Source organism: Gasterosteus aculeatus, chromosome 14, assembly GCF_964276395.1.
Source record: "Gasterosteus aculeatus chromosome 14, fGasAcu3.hap1.1, whole genome shotgun sequence".
Lineage (NCBI taxonomy): Eukaryota > Metazoa > Chordata > Actinopteri > Perciformes > Gasterosteidae > Gasterosteus > Gasterosteus aculeatus.
This window is the reverse complement of record NC_135702.1, coordinates 6071393-6083581: the sequence shown is the minus strand read 5'-3', so window position 1 is coordinate 6083581 and position 12189 is coordinate 6071393. Positions and strand designations below refer to the sequence as shown.

Here is a 12189-nt window from a genome sequence, read left to right as displayed (position 1 = left end):
GTGTACCTCCGTCTAAATTAAGGAAATGTATGAGTTTCATACGATCATTCAGTTCTCCATTTTGGACAATTTACTGAAATATTTCGGTAACTCTTAACCGAAGACACTGTTCAGTACCTTTTCAACCCAACAAGCTTTAAGACTTTGACATTCAAGAAATACCTTTTAGTGGGGCCCTCAAAAGGCATTAGAAGCGATCAATGGACGACATCATAGCTCTATAATCAAAGCTCTCTGATTCTGTCATTGTTACATTCTTGTCAGCAGAGGTTTTAAAGGCAGGTTGAGATAAAAGATGGAAAGATGCCTCTAAATTTGTCAATAAGGCTTAAGAGCTGAGGATCATATCATGAGAATAACAACATTCTGTCTATATGTGTATCTGCAACTCCAAGGAGGAAGCAAATCTCTAGTCTAGTTTTCTCGTTTTATTGCCATGGCTGAATTAATGAATTTCTTTTAGTTTTAGTCTTTTAGTTTGTTACTGTGAAGATGTCCAGCTGAGGCAACCACCACATCTTCTCTCCAAATAGCTGGCTGTTTATCAGATCTAATTGCTGTGAGTATTAAGGACCAAATAGTTTATTAAAACTGGCAAGCTAGTGCGTTAACATTTTAATGTTAATACATCAGTGGGTGTGTTTCTTGAGCATAAGCTCAGGGTGGTCCTCATAGATGAAATACTTGGCTTTCTGAGATTGCAAATGTGGAGGAAATGTGCTCACAGTAATGCTATAATGTTTAGAAAAATTAAGCTTAAGCACGGCTCCCACCGAGAGAACATTCTTTGTCTTGTCTGGAAATAAGCTTTGGGTAATCCATTTCCTCTTTTGTGACAAAAGGCTCTGGCTTGGCTGAAGGATGTCTATGAGCGCTGTGCCTCTGGTACGACTTTTGAAAGGGGTGGCAAGAGTGTTTTCATTCAAGTGCCAAAAAGACGGCTGAAGGCGGCGCGAAGCGGTTGAAAGGGTTAATAAAGAGCGTACTGATTCATGATTAGCTCCCGTGTGGGTAAGAGGAGGAGGAGGAGTGAGTTCTAGGTGCACTTAATTGGATGATGAATAAAGAGGAGGTGGCCTCTCGAGTTTTAGAGCGATGTGATGATGAAGGAGAGGTGTGAATGAAAGGAATGCAGCCAAGAGGTGTGGCAATTAAAGAGTAATGAATGAAAGAGTAGCCTTGAGGTAAATTTATTAAAAATGAAGAAGTCTTCCTTGCTCAATTGCAATGATGAAAGGGGTGACTATTGTGCCGAGCAAACAAGATCAATGGAACTGAGCATCAAAGCAGATCTGTCCTGACATCAACAGTCCATTGGCAGAACATGAGGCAGATGTGGAGGTTTTCCGTTATAAAACTGTTCAGTTGTGGATTGTTATCCAGCCAAAGGGCTACCACCATTGCACTTTTCCCCCCTCCTGCCCACCACTGTGACTTGAATCTGCCGCGTCGCCTCTTCTCTGCCCTACATCGGTGTCATGTTGGTGTGCTGAGTCTGCAAAAAACACCAGAGAGGATAGCGCTTCACCTGCACTGGCCTCTCCATCATTAAAACTAACAACACCAGCTCAATCAGCAAGGCAGCGCAGAGGTCTTTGGGGATGTGCGTGTGTGTGCTCCGTGAACATGTGAGTGCATATGTAAATGTGTGCTGGTCCCTGTCCTCTACGATTCAATCGATGTTTTTTTTTTTTTTTTTCATTTTCAAAACATGCCGCATGCTGCATATGTATTTATGTGGTTGGGTGAGCAGCAATTCAGCATCAATGAACAAGATCAATGAAGCACACTGTGGTAATGTGTCATATTATACAGAAGACTAAACATAAATACGTAGGTCACCAAAAACATGATTAGGTACAGTACTGCAGTTTGGACCATTTCAGGTGAAAATATTATGCCTATGTTCAACTACGGTAATTAGATAAGAATAACGATCCTTTTTTGCATCTATTTTGCGACACTCGTTACCAGCCATCGTTTTGTGGGCATTGTCAACAGCTTTCATAACACCAATTCAGAATCAGAGGTTAAAATAGCACCGGAAGGCAGCCGGGCAGCATAGCATATTTGTTATCACACACCGTGAACGTCTAGCAGGCAGCATATTGAGCAGAGATGTAACTTTAACATCGCAGTAAGCAGAATACCCACAACGTTGTGTGAACATTCATGATTCATTCGCTGGGATTTAAATATAGTCGAACACGTTTCGTGAATCCCCGTATGCAGTGGCTGATTAAATCATGAGATGTCTCGGTATTTACAGTGCACACTGTGCATCTTCTCCCAGTCTGCACTCTGTCAGCAGTTTGATTCAAACACAAATCTGACTGGAACACAAATCACTTCTCTGTCTGGCTCAGGCGTGCTTGTCAGATTTCCAGGGCTTTCGTGCTAAAACAGCATCTCAGCGTAACAAATAGGCCCTCTGTGTGCTGATTTGAGATTCTTTATTCATATTTCAAACACCTAGGATCCGTCCGTGTCTGTCTTATTGGTGTGAAGAACAATATATAGGACTGATCATAATGATCTCGCCGTTTGGGGATTACATCGTAGTCCAAAATTAGAAAAAGCAGTGTTAATGGAATGCGTTGCCAGTTTGGCACAGAGCTGGTGGCACGGTAGAAATTATTCATATTTTGAGATGCAATCAGTGTGTACTTTCTGTGCCTTTACCTCTTTGATTCAAGGCAAGAAATGAGTCACCCACTGGAGCGTTTAAAGTTATTCAAATTGTGAATATTTTGGTGAATTATGACCTGCAAATGGATTGACTTTCCGGTTTCACCCGATTAAGATGAAATCCACAAAGAAATAATAAACTGTATCTTTTTGGCAACTTTGCTCTGGTTGTAGCATGTCAGCAATTAGAAAATAGAGAAAAGGGAAAATGAGACTATGAAAAAAGCTTTTTACTGATTTTTACAGTTTTTTCAGCCTGTTAAAACCTAAAACGTAGATCAAAAGGGTTATTAAAACACAACATTTGGCCTCCCTTGCATCTCTATGAGCTAATTTAGGTTATCTGATACACAATCATCCCAAAGCATAATATAATTACCCCTGACATTTCCTTGATTGCGTTTTGAGCCCAGAGGGAGCAGCTTAAAGACCTGCACTGCTTTACGACTGAATTTCACATTATTACAGTTATTCTAATTCAGTTACAAAATCAAATACCATTACGCGCCTTTTGGTAAGTCTTTTTTATGCTGACGCTTAAGAAAAGCCTGCTGAAGATTTCCTTGGTGTTCCATTAATTCCCCAGAACCCCACAGAACCAAATTGTCCTTGTTACCTCCACCATCTCATGTCAACACCTTTCCCCCTCTCTCTCCTCGCTCATGCATCCCCCCCCGATACGTGTGACCATCTCTGGAAGAGAGGACAAGGAGAGAGGGCCCCCCCTCCAATTTCTCTCCACCTCTAATAGCCACTTCCTTGTGTTACATGATCACCGGGTGTCAAGATTAAAGAATGGCTACTGCTTCCCGGGGCAGACATAGATAGGAGACAGAGAAAATAGCACTCCATAATTACTGATAAATCGAGCACACTGCTGCTTCTCCCTCTACTTCCTCCCCATCCACCTGGCCCCGATGTCAACGTGAGGGGCTGAGCGAGTTAAGCTGGGGAAAAATAAGTTGACCACGCCAGCCGCTTTTTTTTTTTTTACACTGCTGAAATTGCAGGTAAGTTCAGGCAATTTGGGGCCAATTGACTGACTTGGAGCTATTATTCACCTTCCAATCATCCCCCCTCTGCAGTGGGACTCAGGACTATACGCTCACTTAGGGTGGCTGCGGCACTGTGGCACAATGGCACCAGCTGACATACCGCACAGAACTATACCGTACAGCTCGCTCCACCCAACACAGGTAAGCTGCTGTAATAAAAATACAGTAAAAGTCTCGGCTCCGACAGGGGTTTGTAACCCACACAGGATGATGGATGCACAAACAAACAAGAATTCCTCTCCGCTCAACACTACACATGTGCAGTGTTAGGGGCAGCGGCTGACACCAGTGGTAAAGAATAACCAGCTGGTTGCAACCCCCTGTCTTTATTTAATAGTAATATTACAGCGGAAATGGCAAATAAAGTACGAAGCAAAACATAGTACGTAATGCACGGCAAGTAAACTGTCTCGTATGGTCTAGATGAGCTCAACAAGGCAAAGAAAATCGGCCATATGTTGGTACCGGTAGCCCGATGATAAGACTGAACTCACTAAACAAATAAGCGGGCGGTGGTCGAGCTCGCAAACGGAACCAGATGACCCTGCGGCGACCTGAACGAGCTAATTTGTGTAGCTGTGTTTTTTCAGCCCACAACGGCTGACGCAGGAGAAGAGATCGATCTGGCCGCACTAATGCTTACGACGCCATTTTCAAGATGGACTTTTCAAGAAAAGCTAGACAAACCCTGAAGCGATCGAGCCTGTAACAGGCACAGAACAGAGGTGGGTTAATTAATGTAATATGCTGCAAATTTATGCCATTTTGCAAATTTAATTCGATGTGAACACTGAAAATAGCAGCAGCCATATCAAAGCATATTTCCACTTATAAAAACATTAAGCCATGTAATTAATAATTAAAGTAAAAATTAAAATATTACTTAAAAAACAGTGCACAAATGTGTTTTTTCTTTTGCAATTTGGCATTAGTCCATCAATCTGTTCCAAAAGATTGTCCTACAAAGTTTCTAGATAATTTGTATTTGTATTACATATTTTAACTATGATCTCTCCTTTGGTATTTCTCATGTTTTTGACTGAGAAATACTTTAGAACAAATTTTTCCATTTGTAACGTGTTAATGTCTAAATAACTCCATTTTTTTTTTTCAAGCAAATACAGCTGCAATTACATCAAGCCTTGCATGTATCTCCCTACTTCAATAATTACCAAAAAATAAAAAATATCTAGAGCCCAAACAATAATAGTAACATTTGCATGCCTGCAGGTGATGTACTATATTGTTTATATACATCATTTATAGTATATAGAATAATTCATAAATAAACATGTATGAAACAATCTTTAAGCCCTCAGGTTTGTATGTGTCTTTAAAAGAAAGAAAAACATGAAAATCTAACTGCCAGAGATGCACAACATCTTTTAAATTAACAATCATTATGAAACCCAGCTAAAAAAAATGTTTAGATCTCATCATCCATTCATTGGGTGAATATATAATAATGATTGCATGAATGACAAGTGTGAATTGAGCTGACCAAACAAACGAGCACGAGTTGAAGATGTAGTGCAAGGTTATAACAGTTACCATAGCAACACACCTGAAGGCTATGCCAAATTATCACAAATATGCATGAGTCGCTTGTCCATGTCCCCGAGCTAAGTGTGACAGGATGTCGTGCTCAGGCAATAAAACTCACGTACTCGGAATGCAAATGTGCTAATGGTTCATCTATTGGGACATGCGGCACTGACGTTAGGGAACATGACGGATCTATGTTTAAACACTTATTAATATACATGTCTTCCGTGGCAGATGTTCAGCCCCAGCCACTTAAAAGATGTTTAAAGTGCAAGAGACGCATGCACACGCAGATACAGTCTACAGGCACAGCCGAGGTCGGGTACATGGACAAAATCTTTAAGTTGGTACTTCTGTGAATGTGCTGCATCAGGCCGTACATGTTCCCCCTGTGGAGTCCATGGCCCTAATCAGCTGTGACTCCTCGAAAGGACGTTAGTTTTGCTATAGCGCTTACATTTCAGGAGAAATATTTCTGTTGAATTTGGTGAATTTGAGAACCTACATGGTTACGATTTGGGAAGGATCCTCATTTGGGTTGATTTTTGTCCTAATCAAAGCGTCAGGGTGATTACTAATCCAACATAATAGTCCTGTGGATTCTAAATCTCTATACACATGCTGATCCAATGGCAGTTTATCTACAATAAGATCATATGAGAAAGCGACAATTGTGAAGTTAATGTATCCATTCCCAGCGGCTTAGCCGGATAAGAATGCTTTGACGATCACACTCCCAATTTAAATATTCAAATCGGATGCATTATAGGTCACCAATGCTGAGAGCCACTGATGTTATCCAACAGTACATTGACTCACCAGCATCACATTGGTCATGGGTCAGTCAATGAATCCACCCTCTCTCCCTAATGACTCCTCAGCTGGTCAATTCTTTGAAATTGGGACACAATTTGCACTGAAAATAGAAGATTCTCATTTGCATCGCGGCTGGTTATTATGCTATGCAGACTATTTGAAATGTTTTAGCAAATGTTTCTTTATTCTTCAGGAATAATTGGAGGTACCTAAAATGTTTCAGCAGAGAGTGCTTCTCGCTTGCTAGTCAGCATGACGATGGGAGGAAAAGATTAAACCTGCTCTGTGAGAGGCCTAATTAAAATTCCTCAGAATGATTATTCTCCCATGATTGTGCACATCTTAAATTGAGGCTATTTAACACTGGCAGAGACTTAGCTGAGTCATAGAAATACATTTATATATATAAGCTTTAGATTTGTTTATAGAAGTAAATGTGGAAGTCCAGGTTTAGACACAATTAAAACTATCAATTAGACATGTATTAATTGATGCAAAATAAGGTTTACATCCAAACAAAATCCCATTATTGGTTTGTGTGCTTTAGTAATGAAGACATACTGCCTCAGAGACACACTTTATCATCCTTTGACCATGAAACAAAGCATAAGTGGCGAGGCAAGTTTGCGGCCCTCCTGTAGTTGAACATGAACATCAAACAGACCCACATTTTGGTCATTTTATTTCCAACTTAATCCGTTTCAACCTCTTTAAATCCTTGAAAGTGGGTTCCCTGCAACATCACACTGACAATTGTCCAGAGACATCCTAACCTGCAAATTGATTTCTAAGAGAGGCTCAATTTTATTAAGATGTGAAATTCCCATCACAGCCTTGTCCGTTTAAATTGACCTGAACCAATTATAAAGACAAAGACTCACACAGTGCAGCTACAGCTTTTACACTGTTTTTCAAATATCTTCCAAAGACATCACACTCATTTAGGGCTAATCTTTTTTTTCTTCTTCTAAAAACCAGCCTGTTGGATCTGTGAGGGTAAACGGGAAGGAGGGAGGGGGAATGCAGAGATGGTAAGTCACTGCCAGCTACACCTTTTACATTATCGGTATTCATACAATGCATTCTTAATAAAGCGTATGTAATTAATGATTGAAGGAGCTTTCCCGTGACTCAGTTCTCGCAAGTGGATTTGGTAGAATCCAACAATGACATTCTTTTAGTGAGAAGTAACATATTTTGAAAGTGTTAAAGTTGGGCTCCAGCTGAACACTGAGTCCTAAGTTGTATTTATACCTCAGACACAACTTCCAGACTGGACTAGATCGAATTACATTGCTGAAGGAAGTATGGGAGGCAACAGTGAAGCAAATTAAGTTAAAAGGTAAAAGTGTAATCGCCAGCCAGTGCAATCTTCTACCGTTCAGTGATGTGAAAGACCACAGCAAATCAAAACATCTCTCTCCCTCTTCGGCTCTCTGTAACACTGGCCGGCAAACTCAAATGGATGTGTAACCACAGCTATCCCCAGCTATCCCCTGACCATTAAGATCAGTTACTGTAGTTATTACTGTGTTGTCACAGCTGGCATTTATTTAAGTTGAAATAACGCAGCTCTTTGGCAGTGCTCAATGACACTGGGAGAATTTAGCATCACTTTTCTATACATGGCACCCACCAAATGTTAGGTCAAGATGAATAATAGAAGAAATCTGAAGATATAGTACGTAAGAAGGATTTCGTTTCACTCAAACATTCACCAACCATTGCTGTTTGGATAGCGGTCAAATTATTGCAGTACTTTTTCATGACAAACGCTAAACTAAAAACACAACACAAGAAATTGTTCCAAAACTACTATTCCATTGCATAACTCTAAAATACAGCTCCTTCAAATGGACTTAATAATTCATGGTTTTTACATAACTTCATATTCAGGTTCATCAGCAGTCAGACGGAGGCAAACAGGCACAGGCTTCAATTTCAGGATCTGAAAGTGCATTTACACATTAGTCCGGTAGATAATTCATTTTTGTTCGCTAACTCTCGATGTGCAGTTCACCTCTTGATTGTATGATAAAATGGTGCTTGTGTTTTGCTCACACAATTAGATTGTGTTTTCCTGCTGTGAACGAAGAGAAAGAGGGAGACGCAGAGAGGCTGGACGGAAGCCACTGCAGTCACGTGACGAATTGTGTGAGAGTTGAATGCCAAAATAGTTTATAACAACGCAATTAAGACCATTGTGATGCTTCTCTGAGCCCGCTTTCAGCTTCCCGAAGATTCACAAAGAGGCCGGAAACGTGTGGCTCCGGGAACTAAAACAAAACCGCGGAAAAGCAGTAATGCCAAATTGAATTTCCAAAATGTTTCAGTCAGTGTTTGGGTGCAGTTTCTGATATTTGCATGGGGGAGACAGGACTGGTATTCACATAAAGGTTTTCACTTTTTTTTTAAAGACGACTGTTGAAAGAAATGAGAATAAAAATAAAGACAAACTTTCCTACTGGAATTGTTAATCACGGCTCAACGTGGTTGGAGTTGGTGTGCAAGAACGTAATGAACCACTTCAGCTGCCACGTGACAATTCTTTTTAAACCTCCCTCTTTACAATGTGCAGTTCAGCTCCATGTGGTCTGGTGGGACTGATAGCAGCAGCACACGGGTCAGACAGCCCCTCGCAGGGTTCAAATGATCAGCTGTCACTCCAAAACATTGTAAGCAGGCACACGGGCCTGTGAGATTTTGCCTCGTGTCATTTTGTGACCCTATTGTTGTATTTTCTGATACAAACAGGGTTTTTTTTCGTTCTTCTTTTTTGAACCTCCTGGGAGGCAGCCTTCTATCCGCTGCAGCTGCAAGCCAGCTCCCACATTAAAACAATGCTGTGCCAATACAACAACACAAAAGACAGTGACGGGAAAGAGCAGGTGGGTTCTGCCAATGCATCACTGGTACTGCTCTCTGTCCACCACAAGGACAGTTTGTACATAACCTTATCCTTATCTATATTCACCGCAAAAAGTGAATGCATATACTGTATCAGCCATTCCTTGATTGACTTGAGCGATTTTTCCTCCTTGCGTGTCAAGAATCGCTGCCACATGCTTCATAGATAATTCATCGATAAGTTGCAAAGCCATAGACTGTAAAAAAAAAAAGAAAAAAGCTCTGCTGCTGAATACTGTCTTTTGAAAGCATCATCAACATCTGGTGGTCCAAAGCCATGACACAAATATAGCTTTGAGCTACTGGTGGCATTTTCATTTTGGCTATGTGATGTGGAAAGCTCTCCCTCTGAAAATGATTACATGTTGCCGGGGCTCTTACGATTGAAAAGGCCAGCAGATTGAAAGAGGCATACTGAAAAAAAGAAGCATCTTTTCTTCTGCCATTTCCACTGCTAATGTAATTGTCTGTCCTGCACACGGAGAAGAACGCCAAAGAATACTGAACTATGCATTGATGAACTGCCAATAGAACGTCAAGGCCAAACATTAAAGCTCAAATGTATCTTTTCATTCAGTATTGGATGATTCTTTCAGAGTTGTGTTGCCACACAGAATCTCTTTCAAAGGCAAAGCTATATCATATTTCGGTTGGTCCTATGAATCTTTTTTAAAATTTGGAATAATAGCTTGTGCTGTGAACCTTGCGAGCGTAAATGCATAAACTACCACTTGTCTGCACATATGCGCACAAATTACGCGTTTAGAACTCGGAGTTTCCAAAGAGTTTGTGTTGACACACCAAAAAAAAATAAAACCTGCAGTGGCGATTATGGGGGTGCACAAAATTGCTTCGGGACCAAATTCGAACAGAAGGCGCTTCTCTCGTTTCATAGAGTTGGTATCAGCATCACGTTATCTCGCCTTCAGCCACGATGTGACACCTGGTGTAAAAGAGCATGAGCTCCCCTCGCAGTTTGTCAGTGGAACAGCAATCAAAACAACTTGAGGGAACACGGAACGGCAACTTTGCCTCACCGGTGTCACGCGTGTGTGTGTGTGTGTGTGTGTGTGTGAGGGTGTCCACGCGCACATGTACGCGCTCGCAGAGCCACGTACAGCACACATCTGCACGTTCACAAAAGCACCGTTGCAGCCTTCCACGGAATTCATTCCAGATGCATCCAAAAACACGGAAATCTACAGAAATATTATTAAGAAACGATGACGAGGATGCATGACGCGCAACTCTTCACACAACCTGATATCCGACACTGACTTTTAGTTAAGCACGATACAGTGTCCGGGATGAATTGATCAACATTCATGTAAAATAGTGACTGAAAATGAGCTTGAGACAAAACGTTGATGGATGCGGACTGCACGGGGAGCTGAAGGGCCGCTTATGCACCTGCACCTCCTGAGTGTTGCGACCGTAGAGCATGGTCTCTCTAAACAATTTTTTTTTTTTTTAAATCCCGTGTTCGTTTTCAGTGCCAATAGCTTGACGCTCTCCCCCCCCCCCCCCCCCCCCCCCCCCCCCCCTCAATCCAATCCGCACTTCTGCACCATCACGGCGGGAGGATGCGGTCCTCGGCAACGTGCGCAGAGAGAACGCGGTCGAGCGCACATGATCGGGAGGATAACTCATTTGCATAATGTTCGGAGATGATGGGTTTATAAGATTACGAGAGTCCCGGTGTTATTTTTTAATAGCCTCTCGACGCTCCGTCGACATTCAGTCCTGGCGGAGCTTGGCAGCACTTGAACGCCCGACTGTTTCAAAAAAAAAAAAAAAAAAAAAGGTTAGCTTTCACAGAGGAGACGAAACAAATGTGCCTCCATCCTTAGAAGGACATCACCGGCTAACATCGGCACCGTGCTGACCACGCAACATCGACACAATATATAGCCCTGCTTACCAAACTACTGCCTCGTGGTCATCGATGAACAGAAAAAGAGAAGACAAAAAAATAAAAAACACACACGTATAAGCTGGATAACCCTCATACCACGTTACTGCTCCATGACGGGATAACCGGACTTACCTAAAACTGACTCTCCCCTCTTAGCTGTATCTGTGCTCCGAGACGGGTTAGTTCTCTAGCCAACAACTTCTGCTGGAGCATACGTATCCAGTGCTCATGCTGGTGGCTCAGCCGGTGATGTTGAATTGCGGATGATTTTGCAATCCTTTTCATGCTCAAGGGGAGAAAATCCTTCGCTTCGGCGTGGTCTCGGGCATCGGCGCGCAGAGGAATAAAGTAATGAAGTCCGTCAGGAGGGGAAGGAGAAGAGGGAGCTCTGGATGTGAGATTTATGCCGACGTGTTTCAAACTGTTCCGTTCTCTTTTCTTTTTTCTTTTTTTTTCTCTCTCCCCTCCCCGTAGGAGTCGTTTGCGGGTGGAGAGGTGTGGGATGGATGTCTAGGAAGGGGAGGCTGGGATACACAGACTGAGGGCGAGAAAAAGGGGGAGGTACAAAGAACACAGTCTCGTATTATAGAGGACGGTCATGGCAGTCAGGGAGGGGTGGAGGCTGAGGATGGATGAGGATAAGAAGAAGTGTCGTGACTTTTCTTTGATGACGGGGAAAACGGTTTACAACAATAAGGCTGCCGGTTGACCGCCACAAACAAGCGTGACCGTGTCCGATCGACGGGGGGGGGGGGGGGGGGGGGGGGAATCCAAGCGCGACGGCAGATCCGCCTCCTGATTTTGGGTATGACAGATTTTGGGGGGGAAATTGAAAGTGAAAAGTGAAGTCGGTGAATGCACGTGCCACGTGTAGGTTGTGTGCTTCGCGTACATGTCAACGTGACTGTGTCGGTGTGTTAAAGTACAATTAGAAGAACACACACACACACACGCACAGCCAATGCTCTGTGGACTCTGCTTATCTCCAAAAGTAGCTTAAAAGTGTGAATGGAACAAATTATGTTTTTTTGAAACGTTACCAAAGGGGGACATCACGTTGTTGCTGTCCATGGTGCTGAAACACAGAGATAAGGGTAAACTTCTGTTGGTAGGACTACATGTCTCTGAAACCCAACGGGATCTGTTGGTTTGCTGTCCATGGTGCTGAGAAGGTAGAGAAGTTCTGCCGTGGACGCGCGCGGGTGTGAGGATGCCGTCATGTACCGTTCAGCGCTTTGTCGGAGGCCAAGAAAGGCTCAATAA

General features: G+C 42.5%; 1 protein-coding gene across 1 annotated transcript in view; it reads right to left on the bottom strand.

The window, feature by feature from the left end:
• The window catches only part of brinp1 (bone morphogenetic protein/retinoic acid inducible neural-specific 1), an 85645-nt gene extending 74157 nt beyond the window's left edge, over window positions 1–11488 (bottom strand). Inside the window, exon 1 of the mRNA XM_040197620.2 lies at window positions 11059–11488. The gene's annotated coding sequence lies outside the window, so the exon portion shown is untranslated. The remainder of the gene's footprint in view (window positions 1–11058) is intronic.
• Between the last annotated feature and the right edge of the window lie 701 nt (window positions 11489–12189).